Source organism: Schistocerca cancellata, chromosome 3 (genome assembly GCF_023864275.1).
Source record: "Schistocerca cancellata isolate TAMUIC-IGC-003103 chromosome 3, iqSchCanc2.1, whole genome shotgun sequence".
Taxonomy (NCBI): domain Eukaryota; kingdom Metazoa; phylum Arthropoda; class Insecta; order Orthoptera; family Acrididae; genus Schistocerca; species Schistocerca cancellata.
The window spans coordinates 470597602-470621970 of NC_064628.1; the positions used below are offsets into that span (position 1 = coordinate 470597602).

Consider the following 24369-nt stretch of genomic DNA (forward strand, 5'->3'; position numbering starts at 1 on the left):
CTTCGTCCTCGTGGTCACAAACTCAGTCCCGGACGACGCAAGAGTTCTGAATGTCTGAATGAGGGTCCTATCGTCTTGGAAGACAGGATCCCCATTGCAGAACAAACGTTGTACCGTGGGATGGACCCTTACAGCCAAAATGGCCACATAATCCTTGGCAGGAATGTGATCTTGTAGAGTACCCGTGGGGCCCATGAAATAACTCGATATGACTGCCCGCATCAGCACCGAATACCCGTCATGTTTCGCTCTTGGGACGGTAAATTAACCAGAAGCTGGAAACAGTGTCGAACGAGACACGTCTAACCAATGACTTTCGTCCACTGCTCCACAGTCCAGGCTTGACACCAAAATCATTATATTCAGTTGTGGCCGCCCGGAGTGGCCGTGCGGTTCTAGGCGCTACAGTCTGGAACCGCGCGACCGCTACGGTCGCAGGTTCGAATCCTGCCTCGGGCATGGATATGTGTGATGTCCTTAGGTTAGTTAGGTTTAAGTAGTTCTAAGTTCTAGGGGACTGATGACCTCAGCAGTTAAGTCCCATAGTGCTCAGAGCCATTTGAACCAGCCATTCAGTTGTGGGTGTTTCCTTCACTGTTGAGTTACTATGGAATTCCAGCTCGCCCTGCTGCTTTCTCGTTCTGGAGCTTCCTTCGGGTGGTTTTGATGCTGGCTGGGTTCGCGGGTTCTGCATTCAGCTCTACAGTGACGTATGCAACCGTCGCTCTTTCTTTTCTTGTAACAATTCTCTTCAAAGACCGAATGTCACGATCATTCAACAAACACTTTCTTCCGCGTACCGAGCGAGGTGGCGCAGTGGTTAGCACACTGGACTCGCATTCGGGAGGACGACGGTTCAATCCCGTCTCCGGCCCTCCTGATTTAGGTTTTCCGTGATTTCCCTAAATCGCTTCAGGCAAATGCCGGGATGGTTCCTTTGAAAGGGCACGGCCGATTTCCTTCCCCATCCTTCCCTCACCCGAGCTTGCGCTCCATCTCTAATGACCTCGTTGTCGACGGGACGTTAAACACTAATATCCTCCTCCACTTTCTTCCGCTTTCAGACTTAGCGGACGATGTTTTCCCGCCTTTATTGTATGCGGTATAAATTTTCTACGCGTTGATCTTTAAACCACTAAGCTCTTCGGCTATCTTCGCAACAGAAGGACCCACCACACGAGCTCAAATAATTTGCCCTCGTTCGCATTCACTTAGCTGTGACATGGTGCACCCGCAACTACACAGAACACACTTTTGACCCCGACTGACATATACAACTTGTTGAGGACATTGCACAGATGTCATTCGTGGTCAAATTCAAAGCGCAGCCTGAAGGCTTGGCTAACATCTGTATCTACGCATGCATTTCTCATGGCGGTTCCCGATTTTTGTCAACCACTGTCCATATGTAGCTATTGCTGTAGTTCGAGCAAAAGCTATAGCACAATTTAAGCCATGGTTATCATGCTTCCGCAAGCAGTTTTTATTAATCTAGTATTTTAAGTTATCCATACCGTACATACCAAGTGAAATACAAACACAATTTATTTATCGGTTTAAATTTTTATGTATTTATAGGAGTTAAAAGAGAAGTTTGGATAAAACTGTAGTGTTATTTTTTGTATTAATATTACACTAACCTGCAATACATGTATATTGGTTTGATAATAAGAACTCCCTGCTGTAGTCAGCGACAGTCGGCCTTTTTCCCCTCAACTATAAAATGCATGACCAGTAAAATCCCAAATTAATTAAGATATTAATGACATCGATCAAGCGAAACACGAAGTAGTGAGCACACGATATACCAGGGACAGTCAAAGTTTAATTATCACCTTGGAAAAATGAAGCTGCCGCTATGAAACGAGATGTTAGTCGATCTCCACTGTTATGAACAGACGAAACTACATTATACCGGTCGTAACTGTGGATTCTTTGGCTGCTCTGGGAGAAGGTTCATCAAAGTAGAACACATAAAACATTTACTGTGTTTATTACATGAATGAATGAAAGATTTTCTTAGGTTTGGCACAGTTCTTTGTCACAGGATTTCCTGATAATTTACAACTGTCACTGACTATGAAAGCATCACTTGATGCACAGATTAACAAACTGTTCGCTTACAGTGCAAACTGCAACATTCACGAATGTTACGTCTCATCAGAAACTTTAACCATCACTGTCCTGCCCGATGATGTTGACTGCGGCAGCTGAGGTCTCGAACTGGGGCAGAGCTCTTGCTTGCTTGACATTATATTGACCTCAGCATGAGAGCGTTGCTATACTGAAGAGGAGGCGTGTCTTCTGGAGTGTCTCCCATTGGTTGTTGCGAATTGCAGCGAGCCATCACTAATGTTTGAAGTAAAGATACCGACTTTGGTTAGCACCGCGATGTACGGACGATACCACTCTGCATAGTCGTATTTCAGTGCGACACATTTTTCATTCAACGATACCTTCATCTACATTATTACTCTGCAATTCACATGTTAAGTTCTTGGCAGAGCATTCATCCATTCATCTTCTGACATTTTCCCTACCGTTCCACGTTTGAACAGAGTGTGGGAAAAACCAACATTTAAACCTTTTTCTGTGAACTTTATTTTACGACGATTTTCATTTCTATGTATATAGGTAGGCGTCAAAGAATTTGGGAAACCATTGTTTCAGAAGTTAGCTTTTCTTCCATTTGATCTCCCAAAACAGCTCGTCTTCACTGTGGAAATGCCTGCCACATAATAATGAATACGGAGGAGGGGTGTGGGTGGAGGTTGGGGGAGAGCGTTGATGAAAAATTTGACAGCCCATATAAGCAACATGTGTGACTGTCCTGTGCAAAGTGAGCTGGGGCGTTGTCAATAGGAACAAGCACCCATCTGGACACCTTCCCAAGACGCTTCGTCGTGACAGTCTGCCGTTAGAACGCCAGTGGGTTTCGGTGTTATGCTCCTGTAACGGTTTTCCCCTTACGAGCATATTCTCTTAAAACCATACCTTGCCAGTCATATAAGAAACGCTCAGCATGACCCTCTTCCACAATGGCTGTATCTTAGCAGTGGTGAGCCCACTTATGTCCACTGCTTGCTTTTCTCCTTCCTCTCGAGGTTATAATGATGCACCCATCATGATGATTCGGCGGCTAAGGAAGTTATGTGGATTCTTGTGACATAGCTGCAAATTTTCGTTGCTGTCTCAGCTCAGCGGGATTTTTGAATAGATGTGGCTGGAATCTAGCGGGCGGCAAACTTCGTCATCTTCACAATGTCGTCCTCAACAAGGAGGTTCAACATCGAATTTCGATTTAACTGTATGTCTACATACGTATTCCTCAGGCCACAGTACGGTGCGTGGCGGAGGCTCCCCGTACAGTCATACTCAAAAGTATCCGAACGACCTGAATTGCATTTCCCCTGATTCACATACAACCGGCACAACGCAGCTGTCTAGCAGGTCCTCTAATCGCTCCTTGGTACAGTCGTTTGACTATTGAAAGTGGTTCCAACAAGTCACCACTAGAAAACACTGCTCTGTATCGCAGTAACTCACGATGTGAAGTAATACCACGATGTTACAAATATCAGGGAACACCTTATCACAGATAAGACTGTCCTTAAGGCTTGTAAGCTCACATTTATTACAATAAATGACATACCTGAAATGTTACCACTCTCATTATTACGACAGACAGGTAATGCACGTAGTAAGTTCGTCGTATTCATGATTTCCTCTTCAAAGTAACATGCAGTACTTATTATTTAACACAAAATGATATTAAAAATTTAAGTTATCCGCGAACAGCTAGTTGAGAATATGTATGAACTTCAAATGACACGACGAACCGTCTCGTTCTGCATATGGATTCAAACACAGGTCAGGCAGACTAAGCAAAGATTTCGTGACTGACGCAAACTAACAGTCATTCCTGATTAGGCATACAGAGAGTGATATACCTCGATTTTACACAGTATCAGTTAGCAAATATCAACTTTAAATCACGTAACACAAACATTTTTAATGGACGCGAATTCCTCCCCAGCATCTCTTGTCTCTGTTAACGAACTACGAGAGATGTTAAATATTGCTTCTTCACAAGTAACTTACTTAAAATGCCGTGAGGTAAAGCTTCGTGTTGGACAGGGATTCGAACCCAGAACCTAATCGGATTGATATCGAAACACAACCAACTGTGACATATCGGATTTCCTTGCCAATAGCTAGATGTTTTAACTGAAATGACGAGAAGAAACATTAATTTTTTCCTTCTCAGGACTCCAACCCGGCACCTATCGCTGTTATATTCTAGAGAAAACGAACGTTAAATATGGGTTTGTTGCACCAGGAGCGACATGTGAGCATGTTTGAACTAGAAATAATATGACGAAGAGTTCAGTGCTCACTGAGAATAGAGCCCCACACATATCGTTGTTGACTACACACAAAGAGACGTCAGCTACCGAATTTTTCTCCACCAGCAGCTCGGAATAACGTCTTGAACTTACAGTGATCTCGCAACTAGTTCTGTGTGCCACTGGGAGTCAAAAACGTCAGATATCGTTATTTTCGACAACGAATAAAAAAAACATTAAAAATCAAAATTATTATCCACCAGCAGATAGGTGGTCTCATGCTAGAGCTTGATAATACATAATGAAATCTTTAGTGCCGAGCCAGGATTCGAACCCTTTCACACGTAATATGTGGAGATGTTGAGGAATCTGCATTTTTGAACAAACAACAATTTGTAGCCGAGCTGTATTGCCACGACGGGATCAAATTCCGCGTTAAAGGCGGTCTGAGTTGCATTCTCAGTTCAGAACCAATTTTATCGACATACAGAAGCTCAGATAAATGATGGAATAAGTGTCCTGTGACTCTACATAGCGTTTGTTTCGTCACTAGAAATAAATAACTACTATAAGAAAGGTTACTGGTGATAGAGTTTCTACATGTCGCCACTCCAGACTTTATTGTGGTTCAACCTAACGTCTACTTGGCAGAGAAGGAATATCATCTTTAATGTGAATTTCAGACCACACTGCCATTGTATCTTCTTCACTTGGTGTAGTCAGAAGAGAATGGAATCTTTCTCTCCCTATCTAAAATCATTGACAGAAGTGGAAATCGAACCCAGACCATAGGTATAAGAACTTACCATCAGTCCAACAGACCACCAAACCCTCTTTTCTGCGACTCATTATTCTATTGTAACGCCATTGCGCCACACTGGATGAGAATTCTGACACACAGGCTCCCTGTAGTAAATTGCAGCACGTTCAGTAAATTCATTTACTTCGTTGAACGAATCACCATGAACTAGCTGCCTCGGCTACCCAGTGCATACATTCGACTCTATTTTGTAATCACCGAAATAAAATCACGTAACTGCCTCCTACACGGAACTGCCAACAGTGTAGGATGCAGAAATTTGAATAGTAAGTGTTCCTTTCCAGTTGAGCTATTCTATTGCGCTATCTGTTTGTAAAAAACGTGGTGCAGCGCAAAAGAAAGGCTGTAACTAACTGTTTCTCTCATTGTCAAAAGTCTAGACCCGGCCATTTGCATTATCTCGCAGCGCTGTAGTATGCAGAAGTTCTGGAGGAGTCGTTGTTCAGCTTTGGAGCTGTTAGAGCTATGTGTCAACTAGCAGCATAATGGTATGTGTTGTGCACCGTAGATAAGACGTCGCGAGTTCGAATACATTTACTACTAAAGTTTTTTAAAACGCAATTCTGCTGTCTGCTGAAGTTACCAATCTAATGGAACTTTGAACATAATTCCCTTCACTTCTCAACCCAAAATAGTCGCATGTGGAAAAAAGGCTAACTTCTGTGACATTTTGTTCTTTTCAGGTTTAATGGAAAGCGAGGCAGCAGATGCATCTCGAAGCTTTTGTATTATGTATGGCGAGAGCGAATCGTGCACAAATACGTCAGAAAAGTATTTTCTACATTACCTGTCGTTTGGTAGTGGCATTTTATTCTTCTTCAAACATTCTTTGACAGCTTTAACTCAGAATAAGTTTTCTACATGCATGTAATCAATAAACTGCATGTGCAGCGTCAGACTGTTATAGAAAACATCAGACAATTCGCATATATCGTTGATGATTAATTTCGCTCTCATGTTTACTATTGTTTCAACAACACTAAAGGAAACCTTCCGAAAACTGTGCACTGTATTATAAGAAATGAAATAAAACTACCCACGATAACCTTACGACGAAAGTCTGTTTTAATATAATTGAGTATCTGTACAAAAGCTTGCCTCTATCGACACGAATTAGTAAAATACTACTCACTTAGATTTTGATTGGGTCTGTGTTTAATTGGTATGCTGTGTCATACTCAAGAGGTATGCAAATGTGGCATTTGATAAATATAGTTATGTATTTCCAGCAATCCAAAATTTGCTTGTCAGCAGCGGAAAGAGGCTTACCTGTTGTGCAGCTTTGTAAGTTTTTCACCATTGCACTATGAGCCGAAAGTATTTTCTTGCGATTTCCTTACTGATGTTTGATCTGACTGTTTGTAGCTCTTCCACAGAAGGGGTAAAAACGTTGTAGTCAGTGGGACTGGAACTGTGAACCATAACAGACGCTTTTTCACAGGTCAGCACGTTACCACAGAGCAGGCGAACAGGTACATGTGTGGGCTTTCTCTTACGAGGTCAATAGTGGCTAGAACTCATAAACCGCTATTTAAAGGACGAGATTAGTTGCGATTTCCACCTGTAACGACTTTCCTGTGCTGAAAACCGCAAGTTTACAACCTTTTGTTACACCTCAAGCGACAATAACTGAGATTATTCAATGGAAATGACAGGTAAAATCAAGTGAACTTTCAGTCTTAATTCCGCGCACACAAGGAAGTAACTCGTCGATCACAGAGTTGTCAAACATACGTTGCCTTGTTGCCAGATCTCAGTTACAGTACCAGCAGGAAGAAGACGAACCGATGTGATCCTACAGCGGGCTGGGAAGTGACCGTAGCTGGTGTCTCCAAGTCACAGCTGCTACGGCCTGGAATACATAATGCGACTGATTCACATTTCTGTAACTAGGTTTAGGGACTGCAGCGTAGTTACTAAAAATACTCAGGATTGACTGCAAACTAAGCATCATAAATCAGTAACTCTCATAGTTGTTTTTATATTTCTTTCGCAAGTGTCCTCAAAACTAAGAAACTCATTCGCAGGCGTTTTCGTGCCTCGCCAATAGTCGAGCACAACAAACAAATAAAAAAAAAAAGTGTGTGTGTGTGTGTGTGTGTGTGTGTGTGTGTGTGTGAGAGAGAGAGAGAGAGAGAGAGAGAGAGAGAGAGAGAGAGAGAGGGAGAGACAGAGAAATAAAAAAGGATGAGAGAGAGAGTATGTAAAAAATTGTTGTAAAGAAATTGAATCATGATATGTAAGGAAAAAATGGTTCAAATGGCTCTGAGCACTCTGGGACTTAACAGCTATGATCATCAGCCCCCTAGAACTTAGAACTACTTAAACCTAACCAACCTAAGGATATCACACAACACCCAGTTATCACGAGGCAGATAAGATCCCTGACCCCGCTGGGAATCGAACTCGGGAACCCAGGCGCGAGAAGCAAGAACGCTACCGCACGACCACGACCTGCGGACTACGTAAGGAAATCTTTCATTTAAATTGACACGTTCCACATCATTGCGAAATGTCGTATTCATAATCTATGGAACAAGAATTAATCTAATCTAATCTAATCACAACATTTTGATGACTATCCATTAAGAGTCATGAATTACCGAAATGTTTGCCAATACCAGTAACCAAATCTAAACTTGAAAATAAAAGACGACAATATTTGTAATAAACCGAGACCCCTATCAATACCCTTTCGTCCCTGTTAGCTAACCACGAAAGATGTCTGATATACCTCAATTCTGAAGTAACAAAGTGTGCATGCATTTATAGATGAAGTGCAAGATGTGAAGTTCCATGACGGAAATACGAACCCAATACGTGATCGGACTGTTAACTAAGAAAAATCAAATGTTACGTGGGTAGTTTTATTTCATTTCTTATAATACAGTGCACAGTTTTCGTAAGGTTTCCTTTAGTGTTGTTGAAACAATAGTAAACATGAGAGCGAAATTAAATGACACGTTCCACATCATTGCGAAATGTCGTATTCATAATCTATGGAACAAGAATTAATCTAACGAGCTGCTAGGTGTTTGAATCTAAAATAAGGATACAAAGTTTTGTGCCTAAGTGACAATCGAACTGCACACCTACGGTGCAGCCACTAATATAGCTTAAGTACAGTTGCTTACTCACCAACAGTAAAATGGGTGCGTGTTTGACCAGGAATAACGACACCTATTACGATTGTTGGCAACACATGAACATACATTAAAAATGCACGTTAATTTTCACTAGCAGGTGGGTGTGCACTTGATAGGGCTTGAAATGAAATTACGAATATTTTTGTACTGGATCCTTTGGAGGAGACCTAGAGAAGATTGCAGTCTTGGGAAAAGGAACGAAATGATTGAACTATACTGTTCTGAGAGATTCAGATCCTCGAAAGAGGAGATACGAATTCGAACCACAGTCCAGCACCAAATATTTCAACGTCTCTAGTCCAATCAGGTACAAGTAAAATAAGAGACCTGTTCCTTTAAATGGCTATCGGTTCATCAAATAAAATAAAGTTTTCTAATGTAAGTGAGTTTGCTGGCGGCTGTATTTCTGTTTGCTATGAGTTCCGCTATGTCATTTCCCAACGTAAACCGGCTCTGCCCAGTTGGTAATGAAGGAACGTGATGTTTAATGCGGATTATGGATTATAACGCCTTTCGCTTGAGGTTACCAGAGGTCAAATAAATCTGTTTCTGCCTCTTAAAAGTAAATTCCTGAACCCACGCAGTGCACCTGTGATAATTCGTTCCACCAGACCATTGTGGCCACATTTCCCACCCTAAAGTGTGTGCTGAAACGGATGATGTGCTTAGCTTACAAAATTAGTCACGGTGGAAAAAATGCGAGTCTATTAAATGGTTAAGTAGAAGTAAGCCTCTGACGCGGAGATTATGCTATTCTCATGTCAGTAGGATGTAAAGGCTCTTCTAGGCATCATAGGCTGGAAGTAAAGCCATTTTGAATTTTCACAAATTGAGCAAATTTCTTAGTTCGAGAAAATCCACTGTTAAGTGTGAAGTTACCGGGTAATTCGATTATTACCGTCATTATTACTATCATTTTATTCATACCGCTGCTGGAACACACGTGCTTGAAGATCATTTAATGCCTTTTGGTCACAATAGAAGTAGTTTCCCAAGAACAGGTTCTTTCCCTGTCTACGGAATCGTTTTCATGTTAATATCAAACATCAGCAGTTACTTGTAGATTATATTAAAACTAAAGTAATTGATGAAGACGTTACTTGATAACAAACACGCGCTGCCTTTCTTCATTTACTTGCGCCTAGAAATGGCTGTCGAGTACTGCCAAACCAAAAGGCAAGAGATCTTACTGCCTTCCGATATACGTCGCTGTCAGTTCTTCCATATGATTTGGTCGACATGACCTGTTTCAAGTTGTGTATGACAGACAATGTTTTAGAAAATCAATTGTTTTCCTTTGAAATAAACAGAAAGATTTTCATTCTAAGCTATCCAAGCACAAAATTATCGCAATATTAGTTGAAATTTAATATTCGCTTCTATAATGTAGGAAAGTATTTCACAGTTGCAAAACCCGTATCCGACTCATTGACCTTACACTTATTCGCTGACCCTAAACTCTAGCTCAGAGTGACACCAGTTGAGGTTATCAACCAATGGTTCCCACAGCTACAGGAACACTACTTGTGATACCTCTTAGACAAAATACACGCTGTGTTATCAGACGAAAAGATCAACCTGACGCAAACTGTGGGAAGTTTGTTTTACAACCTTCGTACCTGGACAGTGAGCTTTTTCCTATTTGAGATATCTGTGAACGTTGCTGCTTAAGACGATTTGAGAAGAAACTAAATTCCTTCAGCTACGACTATGTATGGAGAAATTATCTTAACGGCACTAAATCGGGGTTTGTGAATCGTTTACCGGCCGTATTCTGCCGCATTTCGATGGTTGGAAGGCAAAAAAGCTTACTGACAAATTTCACAGAAGAAAAAGGGGGACGAAATGTCTCCCACTGGAAGGTCATGTTGTTTTATTTAAATTATTACAAAATCAGGCAAAACTAACAGTCAGGTTGTCAGTATAAGCACATTACTGTTGGTATTGATAGGGGTCTCGGTTTATTACAAAAATTGTCGTCTTTTATTTTCAAGTTTGGATTTGGTTACTGGTATTGGCAAAAATTTCGGTAATTCATGACTCTTCATGGCTAGTCATCAATATGATGTGATTAGATTAGATTAATTCTTGTTCCATAGATTATGAATACGACATTTCGCAATGATGTGGAACGTGTAATTTTAAATGAAAGATTTCCTTACATATCATGATTCAATTTCTTTACAACAATTTTTTACATACTCACTCTCTCTCTCTCTCTCTCATTCTTTTTTATTTCTCTCTCTCTCCCTCTCTCTCTCTCTCTCTCTCTCTCTCTCTCTCACACACACACACACACACACACACACACACACAATTTTTTTTATTTGTTTGTTGTGCTCGACTATTGGCGAGGCACGAAAACGCCTGTGAATGAGTTTCTTAGTTATGAGGACACTTGCGAAAGAAATATAAAAACAACTATGAGAGTTACTGATTTATGATGCTTAGTTTGCAGTCAATCCTGAGTATTTATAGTAACTACGCAGCAATCCCTAAACCTAGTTACAGAAATGTGAATCAGTCGCATTATGTATTCCAGGCCGTAGCAGCTGCGACTTGGAGACACCAGCTATGGTCACTTCCCAGCCCGTTGTAGGATCACATCGGTTCGTCTTCTTCCTGCTGGTACTGTAACTGAGATCTGGCAACAAGGCAACGTATGTTTGACAACTCTGTGATCGACGAGTTACTTCCTTGTGTGCGCGGAATTAAGACTCAAAGTTCACTAGATTTTACCTGTCATTTCCATTGAATAATCTCAGCTATTGTCGCTTGAGGTGTAACAAAAGGTTGTAAACTTGCGGTTTTCAGCACAGGAAAGTCGTTGCAGGTGGAAATCGCTACTAATCTCGTCCTTTAAATAGCGGTTTATGAGTTCTAGCCCCTACTGGCCTCGTAAGAGGAAGCTCATACATATACCTGTTCGCCTGCTCTGTGGTAACGTGCTGACCTGTGAAAAGGCGTCTGTTATGGTTCACAGTTCCAGTCCCACTGACTACAACGTTTTTACCCCTTCTGTGGAAGAGCTACAAACAGTCAGATCAAACATCAGTAAGGAAATCGCAAGAAAATACTTTCGGCTCATAGTGCAATGGTGAAAAACTTACAAAGCTGCACAACAGGTAAGCCTCTTTCCGCTGCTGACAAGCAAATTTTGGATTGCTAGAAATACATAACTATATTTATCAAATGCCACATTTGCATACCTCTTGAGTATGACACAGCATACCAATTAAACACAGACCCAATCAAAATCTAAGTGAGTAGTATTTTACTAATTCGTGTCGATAGAGGCATGCTTGTGTACAGATACTCAGTTATATTAAAACAGACTTTCGTCGTAAGGTTATCGTGGGTAGTTTTATTTCATTTCTTATAATACAGTGCACAGTTTTCGTAAGGTTTCCTTTAGTGTTGTTGAAACAATAGTAAACATGAGAGCGTAATTAATCATCAACGATATATGCGAATTGTCTGATGTTTTCTATAACAGTCTGACGCTGCACATGCAGTTTATTGATTACATGCATGTAGAAAACTTATTCTGAGTTAAAGCTGTCAAAGAATGTTTGAAGAAGAATAAAATGCCACTACCAAACGACAGGTAATGTAGAAAATACTTTTCTGACGTATTTGTGCACGATTCGCTCTCGCCATACATAATACAAAAGCTTCGAGATGCATCTGCTGCCTCGCTTTCCATTAAACCTGAAAAGAACAAAATGTCACAGAAGTTAGCCTTTTTTCCACATGCGACTATTTTGGGTTGAGAAGTGAAGGGAATTATGTTCAAAGTTCCATTAGATTGGTAACTTCAGCAGACAGCAGAATTGCGTTTTAAAAAACTTTAGTAGTAAATGTATTCGAACTCGCGACGTCTTATCTACGGTGCACAACACATACCATTATGCTGCTAGTTGACACATAGCTCTAACAGCTCCAAAGCTGAACAACGACTCCTCCAGAACTTCTGCATACTACAGCGCTGCGAGATAATGCAAATGGCCGGGTCTAGACTTTTGACAATGAGAGAAACAGTTAGTTACAGCCTTTCTTTTGCGCTGCACCACGTTTTTTACAAACAGATAGCGCAATAGAATAGCTCAACTGGAAAGGAACACTTACTATTCAAATTTCTGCATCCTACACTGTTGGCAGTTCCGTGTAGGAGGCAGTTACGTGATTTTATTTCGGTGATTACAAAATAGAGTCGAATGTATGCACTGGGTAGCCGAGGCAGCTAGTTCATGGTGATTCGTTCAACGAAGTAAATGAATTTACTGAACGTGCTGCAATTTACTACAGGGAGCCTGTGTGTCAGAATTCTCATCCAGTGTGGCGCAATGGCGTTACAATAGAATAATGAGTCGCAGAAAAGAGGGTTTGGTGGTCTGTTGGACTGATGGTAAGTTCTTATACCTATGGTCTGGGTTCGATTTCCACTTCTGTCAATGATTTTAGATAGGGAGAGAAAGATTCCATTCTCTTCTGACTACACCAAGTGAAGAAGATACAATGGCAGTGTGGTCTGAAATTCACATTAAAGATGATATTCCTTCTCTGCCAAGTAGACGTTAGGTTGAACCACAATAAAGTCTGGAGTGGCGACATGTAGAAACTCTATCACCAGTAACCTTTCTTATAGTAGTTATTTATTTCTAGTGACGAAACAAACGCTATGTAGAGTCACAGGACACTTATTCCATCATTTATCTGAGCTTCTGTATGTCGATAAAATTGGTTCTGAACTGAGAATGCAACTCAGACCGCCTTTAACGCGGAATTTGATCCCGTCGTGGCAATACAGCTCGGCTACAAATTGTTGTTTGTTCAAAAATGCAGATTCCTCAACATCTCCACATATTACGTGTGAAAGGGTTCGAATCCTGGCTCGGCACTAAAGATTTCATTATGTATTATCAAGCTCTAGCATGAGACCACCTATCTGCTGGTGGATAATAATTTTGATTTTTAATGTTTTTTTTATTCGTTGTCGAAAATAACGATATCTGACGTTTTTGACTCCCAGTGGCACACAGAACTAGTTGCGAGATCACTGTAAGTTCAAGACGTTATTCCGAGCTGCTGGTGGAGAAAAATTCGGTAGCTGACGTCTCTTTGTGTGTAGTCAACAACGATATGTGTGGGGCTCTATTCTCAGTGAGCACTGAACTCTTCGTCATATTATTTCTAGTTCAAACATGCTCACATGTCGCTCCTGGTGCAACAAACCCATATTTAACGTTCGTTTTCTCTAGAATATAACAGCGATAGGTGCCGGGTTGGAGTCCTGAGAAGGAAAAAATTAATGTTTCTTCTCGTCATTTCAGTTAAAACATCTAGCTATTGGCAAGGAAATCCGATATGTCACAGTTGGTTGTGTTTCGATATCAATCCGATTAGGTTCTGGGTTCGAATCCCTGTCCAACACGAAGCTTTACCTCACGGCATTTTAAGTAAGTTACTTGTGAAGAAGCAATATTTAACATCTCTCGTAGTTCGTTAACAGAGACAAGAGATGCTGGGGAGGAATTCGCGTCCATTAAAAATGTTTGTGTTACGTGATTTAAAGTTGATATTTGCTAACTGATACTGTGTAAAATCGAGGTATATCACTCTCTGTATGCCTAATCAGGAATGACTGTTAGTTTGCGTCAGTCACGAAATCTTTGCTTAGTCTGCCTGACCTGTGTTTGAATCCATATGCAGAACGAGACGGTTCGTCGTGTCATTTGAAGTTCATACATATTCTCAACTAGCTGTTCGCGGATAACTTAAATTTTTAATATCATTTTGTGTTAAATAATAAGTACTGCATGTTACTTTGAAGAGGAAATCATGAATACGACGAACTTACTACGTGCATTACCTGTCTGTCGTAATAATGAGAGTGGTAACATTTCAGGTATGTCATTTATTGTAATAAATGTGAGCTTACAAGCTTTATCTGTGATAAGGTGTTCCCTGATATTTGTAGCATCGTGGTATTACTTTACATCATGAGTTACTGCGATACAGAGCAGTGTTTTCTAGTGGTGACTTGTTGGAACCATTTTCAATAGTCAAACGACTGTACCAAGGAGCGATTAGAGGACCTGCTAGACAGCTGCGTTATGCCGGTTGCATGCGAATCAGGCGAAATGCAATTAAGGTCGTTCGGATACTTTTGAGGATGACTGTACCACTACTAATCACTGTCTTACTTGTTCAGTGGCAAACAGAGCGAGAGGCAAACGATTGTCTATATGCCTTCGTATGTACCCTAATTTCTCGTGTCTAATCTTCATGGTCCTTACGTGAAATTTTTGTTGCCGGTACTAGAGTCGTTCTGCAGCCAGGTTTAAATGCCGGTTCTCTAGATTTTCTCAACAGTGTTTCTCGAAAAGAACTTTGCCTTCCTTTCATGGATTTCTATTTAAGTTCCCAAAGCATCCCTAGTAGCTCGCCTCTGAACTGCTTCGATGTCTTTCTTTAATTATACTCGCTATGAATCCCAAACATTCGAACAGTACTCAAGAATATGTCGCACTAGCGTCGTATATGCGGCCTCTTACACAGATGAAACATACTTTCCTAAATTCTCTCGACCACAGTCCTCACACCCTCATTCCATTTCATATCGCTCTGCACCGTTAAGCCCAGACGTTTAAGCTACATGTCTGTGTCAGGCACTCGCTACTAATGCTGTGTCCGAAGATTAAGGGGTTGTTTTCCCTATTCATTTGCTTTAACTTACGTTTTTCTACATTAAAGAACCAGCTGCCATCAATCACACTAGCAAGAAAATTCGTCTAAGTCATCTTGTATCCTCCCCCTACAGTCACTCAACTTCGATACCTTTCCGTACGTCACACAGCATCATAAGCAAAAAGCCACAGATTGCTGCCCACACTGTCCGCCAAATCTCGTATGTATATAGTAAATAATAGCGGTCCTATCAGAGGCCCATGGCGGACTTCTGACGATACTCTGATGAACACTCGCCGTCGATAACAACGTACTAGGTTCTCTTACATAAGAAGTCTTCGAGCCACTCACTTATGCGGGAACCTCTTTCATAAGTTCGTTCCTTCGTTAACAGCCTGCAGTGTTCACCGTGACAAATGCCTTTCGGAAATGTAAAAATGTGGAATCTGCTTGTTGCTCTTTATCCATAGTTCCCAGTATATCATGTGAGAGAAGATCAAGCTGAGTTTCGCACGAGCAAATTCAAAGATGCTATGCAAGGATAATAAGAGGATAGCATAGCGCGAATGAAACTGCAACAGAAATTCTAGAGTAAGTTAATTGAATGTCAGTGGAAGAAAGATGATATAATGTTTGCGAAACCTTGCCGTGTAAATTCAGGGAACCTGAAGACAGTGCGGCCTTTCTGCAGTCACCACAGCATATTTTGCGTATGGATCGTGAGAATAAGAAAAGATACATGCAGAGGAATATAGGCAGCATGGAATAGGATACAAGTTCGCTAATATTGGGTAAAGTACACTTCGCCATGCACTGTGCTATGGCTTACGGAGTATACAGGGTGAGTCACCTAACGTTACCGCTGGATATATTTCATAAACTACATCAAAAACTGACGAACCGATTCCACAGACCGAATGTGAGGAGAGGGGCTAGTGTAATTGTTTAATACAAACCATACAAAAATGCACGGAAGTATGTTTTTTAACAGAAGCCTACGTTTTTTTAAATGGGACCCCGTTAGTTTTGTTAGCAAATCTGAACATATAAAGAAATACGTAAACAATGCCGTTTGTTGCATGGTAAAATGTTAATTACATCCGGAGATATTGTAACGTAAGTTGACGCTTGAAACCTCCGACGTTCAGTTGCGTGTTGTAACAAACACGGGCCACGGTCGGCGAGCAGCATGTGCAGGGACATGTTTACGATGACGACCGTGTTTACGAGTGTGGCTGTAGTGCACTGTTGTGGTTTGGTCTAGCTGTCGCAGTGTCTGCATGTAGCGCTTGCTGCTATTGTTATTCTGCATTCGTCTCCGCACGCAGACCAACTGTAGTACACCTTGTTACCAGACGTCTGTGATGTGTAGTGTTGTAGGAACTGTGACCATGGTGTATTCGAACTCTGAAAAGGCGGAGATAATACTCATCTATGGCGAGTGTCGACGAAATGCAGCTGAAGCCTGCAGGGTGTATGCAGAACGGTACCCGGACAGAGAGCATCCAACGTGCCGCACATTGCAAAACATCTACCGCCAACTGTATGCAACAGGTATGGTCGTACCACGCAAACGGGTCCGTAACAGGCCCGTCACAGGAGAAGCGGGTGCAGTTGGTGTGTTAGCTGCTGTTGCCATGAACCCACACATGAGTACACGGGACATTGCGAGAGCCGGTGGACTGAGTCAAAGTAGTGTCAAGCGCATACTGCATCGTCACCGCTTTCACCCGTTTCATGTGTCGCTACATTAGCAATTACATGGTGATGACTTTAATCATCGAGTGCAATTCTGTCCATGGGCATTAACAGAGAATGCGTTGCAGTTCTACCTGTTTACCGATGAAGCAGGTTTCACAAACCACGGGGCAGTGAATTTACGGAACATGCATTACTGGTCCGTGGACAATCCTCGCTGGCTCAGACAGGTAGAGCGACAGCGACCGTGGACTATAAATGTATGGTGCGGAATCATTGGCGACCACCTCATTGGTCCTCACTTCATTGCAGGGGCCCAAACAGCTGCAACATACATCGCGTTTCTACAGAATGATCTGCCAACGTTGCTCGAAAATGTCCCACTGGAAACGCGTCGACGTATGTGGTATCAGCATGATGGTGCACCTGCACATTCTCCAATTAACACTAGGCTGACCCTTGACAGGATGTTCGACGGGTGTTTCATAGGTCGTGGAGGACGCATAAATTGGCCAGCCCGTTCTCCTGATCTTACACCTCTGGACTTCTTTCTGTGGGGTACGTTAAAGGAGAATGTGTACCGTGATGGGCCTATAACCCCCTAGGATATGAAACAACGTATTGTGGCAGCCAGCGGCGACATTACACCAGATGTACTGCGGCGTGTACGACATTCATTACGCCAGAGATTGCAATTGTGTGCAGCAAATGATGGCCACCACATTGAACATCTATTGGCCTGACATGTCGGGACACACTCTATTCCACTCCGTAATTGAAAACGGAAACCACGTGTGTACGTGTACCTCACCCCTCATGGTAATGTACATGTGCGTCAGTGAAAAAGACCAATAAAAAGGTGTTAGCATGTGGACGTAATGTGCTGTTCCAGTCTCTTCTGTACCTAAGGTCCATCACCGTTCCCTTTGGATCCCTGCGTAATTCGGTGCTCTCCGATACACACGACCGAACAGCGGAGGAGTGGTACTCAAGCGTCAACTTTAGGTTACAATATCTCCGGATGTAAGTAACATTTTACGATGCAACAAACGGCACTGATTACGTATTTGTTTATATGTTCAGATGTGCTAACAAAACTAACGGGGTTCCATTTAAAAAAACGTAGGTTTGTGTTAAAAAACATACTTCCGTGCATTTTTTATGGTTTGTATTAACCAATTACACTAGCCCCTCTCCTCACGTTCGATCTGTGGAATCGATTCGTCAGTATTTGATGTGGTTTACGAAATATATCCAGCGGTAATGTTAGGTGACTCACCCTGTATATGCAGATGTAATACAAGAAAATTATTAACAACGTTGTGATGTTCTCAGAACTATATCAAAATTGAAATGTAATTCTAAATTATGAAGTAAACACATTCCAGTCTACAGGAGTCACTCAGTCGATCAGTTTATAACGTGTAAAAAAATTTAGAAGCAGGCTCCTAATACATCGTAACCGATTTATAATGAAGTTCTGCTCTCGATGAAATGTTCAAAATGTAGATTTTAATAATTGTGTTGTACTTCATGTAATCCAGTTGATCGAAACAAACGTAAGTCAATAATTTTAAATGCCGTCAAAGAAAACGATTTCGCAAGTCAGGTTGACTTTTGAGTTATATTACTGCGTGAAAAGAAAGAACATAACAAAAAAAAATATTTTACCGACGTCTTCTCTGTGCAAGTTGAGAAATTTTCTATATACCTTCATACTTCTTCGACGAGAAACAACTAAAAATTCTCAATTTTTGCTTTTTTAAAATATTCCCTTCTGTTACTTCAAACACGTACTTCCACCATTTAATTTCCAAAATTTAATCTAGCAGTTGTTTCTCAAAAATTACTATATAAATCAGGGGTAGAGAACATTTTTTACTTACCGCTCACTTTTGTACGTCTGTTAGTTATAAAATTTTCTAAGTGCCGACCATTTCCAGAGTAATGGTTATTGTGAAGTAGTGAAGTAACTTCACTTTGTAAGATTTATAAAACGGAGTTACAGCAAGTTAAAACATATTATAATAATTACATACGTACCAAATATTTTATGTCAAAGTTGTATGAAAACTTTGAAAATTATTTAAAACCGCTATCGTCTACCGCTCACCATGAAAGCTGTAGCGCCAAACAGTGGGCGTTGGGGACCAGGTTGACTACCACGTCATCAGATGCAGCTCTTTCCAGTTCTTAAGAACGGTCATTGGTCAATTGTGCTAATGACACTGAAGAATTATGGAAAAGGCTTTGCGCTAAGTATATTGATCTTTTTAAAACCAATCCATCCTCTACAATGCAAAATATAGTGTTGGATGTTAGTATTTAATGTCTCTTCGACACAGAATTAGTTCAAAGTTCTGGAGTTGACGGCAAACCTAATTTAATACGGACAGACGGGGATCTGAGTCCTGTACCTCACGATTACGTGTTCAGTATCTTAGGCCCTACATGACCTCCCACTTTCTCTGAAGAAATTAATATTGACATAGCTACTTAGGCTTCCGCGACCGGTGTCATGATGATTAAAATTCTTCTGGGTGCTGTACCGCGTCATTGTATAAAATACTTTAATTACAAACTTAAAAACAACATTTCGATCGTATTACAACGGCCTTACTCAGGGCAAGGCCGGTTTTGGTGGAGGGAACGTGGCTCTATTTATCGCAAAAGCATGGTGTCAACACGTCATATTTTTTGAAACGTTATTAGCCGTAGAATATAATAGCCTAGTCATGAAAGGGGAGAATAGGAAAGAAGTAATTTGTGTGTTAGCCGGTCTATCAGTGATGGCAACGGTCTGCAAATCAGCGCTTGGCTTCTGGTTGTTGATTGTATAATGCTCGCCCATTACGTCCTTAGCTTCAGAGTAGTCTACTCGTAGATAGCGGGGTTGACGCTGATGCAAAGTTTCTTTACTTCCGGAAAAGCTCTGGTTCAAGTTCTCTTTATCTTTTAGTAAACAAAAGCCGTCCTTATGGAAAATCACACAAGATACATGACTAAATCAAAATATCATAGCAAACAGAACCGAATACCTCGTTCTCCATGTGCCACCGAATTTGGTAACACTGTCACTCTTTGCAGCCCTCTGAGAGACTGTTACGCACAAAATCGTAGTAGCTACGGGAAGTAATAGCAAATTAAAGAAAGATATAAGGATAAGCAATGCTTGGTGTAAGTATTATCAGCTGATTCTCAGCGTATGCAGAAGTATTGCACAATAGATCAGGAAAAAAGTGACTTAAGGCAAATGAGGGGTATATTCCTTTCAATGGGCACGACCGATTTCTCTCTATCATTCTCCGGTCAGCAGTTGATCACCGTCTCTAATGACGTCGTCGTTGACGAGTTGCCAAATCTTAACATTCCTTCCTTTCTTTCATGTGATTTTGTGTAGCGACTGCTCTGTTTCCTTCACTACTTCCCACGCTACATGTAGGAGGAGGCTGCGTTCCAGGTAGCCCTCGTGGTTTCGTAAACATCTGAAACATGCACTGAGGAACAAATACGTTACGAACACTGCACACTGCGAGACCGAATAGCGACTGGTGGAGTTGAGAGTTAAGTGCCGCGGTAAGAAAAGCATGCATTGAAACGACAAAACCATGGGATACCTCCTAGTATCGTGTCGGACCTTCTTTCACCCGGCGTAGCACAGAAACTCGACGTAGCATGGACTCAACAAGCCATTGGCAGTACCGTGTAGAAATACTGAGATATGCTGCCCCTTAGCCGTCCATAGTTGCGAAAGTGTCGCCGGTGCATGATTTTATGCACGACCTGACCTCGATCATGTCCCATAAATGCTCGACGCATTCATTTCGGGCGATCTGGGTGGCCAAATCATTCGCTCTAGTAGTCCACAATGTTCTTCAACCAATCGCGAACTATGGTCCTGTGACATGGCGCCTTGTCATCCGTAAAAATTCCGTCGTTGTTTTGGAACACTGGAGTCCATGAATGGCTGAAAATGGTCTCCAGGTAGACGAACATAACCATTTCCAGTCAATGATCGGTTCAGTAGGACCAGAGGACCCAGTCCATTCCATGCGAATATATCCCACACTATTATCGAGCCGTTACTAGCTCGCGTGGTGACGATGACAACTTGGGTGTCTGCGCCACACTTGTACGCTGCCATCAGCTCTTACCAACTAGAATCGGCACTCATCTGACGAGCCCACAGTTTTCCAGTTCTCTAGAAAAAAAAATCCTCCCACACAGGCCATGGAGGCCCAACGGTACCGACCGGCCGCCGTGTCATCTTCAGCCCATATACGTCACTGGATGCGGATATAGAGGGGCATGTGGTCAGCACACGGCTCTCCCAACCGTATGTCAGTTTCCGAGACTGGAGCCGCTACTTCTCAGTCAAGTAGCTCCTCAGTTTGCCTCACAAGGCGCAAGGGCCGAGTGCACCCCGCTTGCCAACAGCGCTCGGTAGACCGCATAGTCACCCATCCAAGTGCTAGCCCAGCCCGACAGAGCTTAACTTCGGTGATCTGACGGGAACCGGTGTTACCACTGCGGCAAGGCCGCTGGATCCAGTCGTCTACGGTCTAACCGAAATGGTCACGAGCCTAGGAGCGGCGTGCTGCAGGCAATGTTGTGCTGTTAGCAAAGGTACTTGCGTCGATCGTCTGCTGCTATAGCCCATTAATGCCAAATTTCGCTACACCGTGTGAATGGATACACTCACCGATCGTCCCACATTGATTTCTGAGATTATTTCACGCAGTGTCGCTCCTCTGTGAGCACTGACAACTGTATGTACAGTTAAATGAAGACCGTCGGCCACTGTTTTGTCCGTGGTGAGAGGTACTGTCCGAAATGTGGTATTCTAGACATACTCTTGACACAATGGATATCGGAATATTGAATTCCCTAACGATTTCCGAAATGGAATGTAACATGCGCCTAGCTCCACCTACCATTCCGCGTTCAAAGCCTGTTAATTACCGTCGTGCGGCCACAATCTCGTCGGAAATCTTTCCACATGAATCACCTGTGTACAAACGACAGCTCCGCCAACAAGCTGCCCTTTTATACCTTGTGTACGTGATACTATCGCTATCTTTATACACTCCTGGAAATTGAAATAAGAACACCGTGAATTCATTGTCCCAGGAAGGGGAAACTTTATTGACACATTCCTGGGGTCAGATACATCACATGATCACACTGACAGAACCACAGGCACATAGACACAGGCAACAGAGCATGCACAATGTCGGCACTAGTACAGTGTATATCCACCTTTCGCAGCAATGCAGGCTGCTATTCTCCCATGGAGACGATCGTAGAGATGCTGGATGTAGTCCTGTGGAACGGCTTGCCATGCCATTTCCACCTGGCGCCTCAGTTGGACCAGTGTTCGTGCTGGACGTGCAGACCGCGTGAGACGACGCTTCATCCAGTCCCAAACATGCTCAATGGGGGACAGATCCGGAGATCTTGCTGGCCAGGGTAGTTGACTTACACCTTCTAGAGCACGTTGGGTGGCACGGGATACATGCGGACGTGCATTGTCCTGTTGGAACAGCAAGTTCCCTTGCCGGTCTAGGAATGGTAGAACGATGGGTTCGATGACGGTTTGGATGTACCGTGCACTATTCAGTGTCCCCTCGACGATCACCAGTGGTGTACGGCCAGTGGAGGAGATCGCTCCCCACACCATGATGCCGGGTGTTGGCCCTGTGTGCCTCGGTCGTATGCAGTCCTGATTGTGGCGCTCACCTGCACGGCGCCAAACACGCATACGACCATCATTGGCACCAAGGCAGAAGCGACTCTCATCGCTGAAGACGACACGTCTCCATTCGTCCCTCCATTCACGCCTGTCGCGACACCACTGGAGGCGGGCTGCACGATGTTGGGGCGTGAGCGGAAGACGGCATAACGGTGTGCGGGACCGTAGCCCAGCTTCATGGAGACGGTTGCGAATGGTCCTCGCCGATACCCCAGGAGCAACAGTGTCCCTAATTTGCTGGGAAGTGGCGGTGCGGTCCCCTACGGCACTGCGTAGGATCCTACGGTCTTGGCGTGCATCCGTGCGTCGCTGCGGTCCGGTCCCAGGTCGACGGGCACGTGCACCTTCCGCCGACCACTGGCGACAACATCGATGTACTGTGGAGACCTCACGCCCCACGTGTTGAGCAATTCGGCGGTACGTCCACCCGGCCTCCCGCATGCCCACTATACGCCCTCGCTCAAAGTTCGTCAACTGCACATACGGTTCACGTCCACGCTGTCGCGGCATGCTACCAGTGTTAAAGACTGCGATGGAGCTCCGTATGCCACGGCAAACTGGCTGACACTGACGGCGGCGGTGCACAAATGCTGCGCAGCTAGCGCCATTCGACGGCCAACACCGCGGTTCCTGGTGTGTCCGCTGTGCCGTGCGTGTGATCATTGCTTGTACAGCCCTCTCGCAGTGTCCGGAGCAAGTACGGTGGGTCTGACACACCGGTGTCAATGTGTTCTTTTTTCCATTTCCAGGAGTGTATGTGCACACCGCTATCCCGTGAATTTTGTCACCTGAGTGTGCAAGGGGAGCAGAGCTGTTTGGAGAATCATTCCAGCGACGATATGAACCGAAAATGAGTAAATCTGCTGACGTAGTGTACTCTGACAAAGGAAGGATTGTTATGGCCAGGTGCATGGAATCGAGCTCTCTAACGGCTGTTTTGTCGGCTGTTTGTGGGGCCTCGGTCTTGAACTCTATGGAAAGTGGATGAAAAAGGTGAAACCATCAGAGGGCGACAATATGTCAGACATCTATGCGTATTCACAGAAGTTGAATGTCAGGCGCTTGCCCTCTCAGCAATGCTGGATATGAAGTGATCGGTCGCAGATCCGACGACACAGTACAGTGTTGGTGCATAAACAAGTATTTCCAAGCACGCTTTTCAGCGGAAACTGCTGAACATGGGGTTGGGCAGCAAACGACTCCTAGGGGAACTGCAGACGGAACGGAATACTTACATTAACAGGTCTTGTAAAATAGAACAACACAAGAGAAAGCCTTTTAAAGGTATAAAAATACACCGTGTAGTGTTTCCTAACTCACCTTACTTGAAAATCACTTAAAACACTATGTTATGTATTTTTTACATTTTTGCGAAGAAATCCATATATATATTTCCCCCACTGCCCCATCCACGAGGCAGGATGGAACAAGACAATTTTGGGAGATTTTTCCATAAACGTGGAAATTATTAGGAATATCATCTTAAAATTAAAGACGTAAAGTTGTTTAACGGTTTTGACAAACAACATGGAATTTCAAAAGAATCGTTAACAATAAGAAAATATTTTAATGTCATTTTGAAAAATGGACAGTTATTTATAATGCGTAATACCAGATCACTGTTGCTGTTATTCTTACTGTTATTTTATTGAATCCCATAACTCATGCATGAAGTGTATTTTCTGGCTTGAAAATAGACAATGTAGGATGTCTAGTAATAAGTACAATAACCCAGTCCTGCCCAGCTAAGTAGGTTTCTTTGTCAAAACTGAGTGCTAAAGAATTTCTTTCTTCTGGCTGAGAACTAATTACTTGTTAATGAGATGTTTCATCTTTGTACTAAATGTCTGCTCTCCATCCCCCCCCCCCCCTTCCCCGTAGGAATGCTACCACCTTGTCTGTTTGTTTTACAGCGAA

The 24369-nt window shown here is 42.7% G+C and overlaps 1 protein-coding gene and 1 pseudogene across 1 annotated transcript in view; one reads left to right on the forward strand and one right to left on the reverse strand.

The window, feature by feature from the left end:
• LOC126175240 (juvenile hormone esterase-like) overlaps positions 1-24369 on the forward strand; it is a 170181-nt gene that overhangs the window by 9857 nt on the left and 135955 nt on the right. The gene's annotated exons all lie outside the window — the stretch shown is intronic.
• Positions 21129-21246, reverse strand: LOC126177505 (5S ribosomal RNA; annotated as a pseudogene).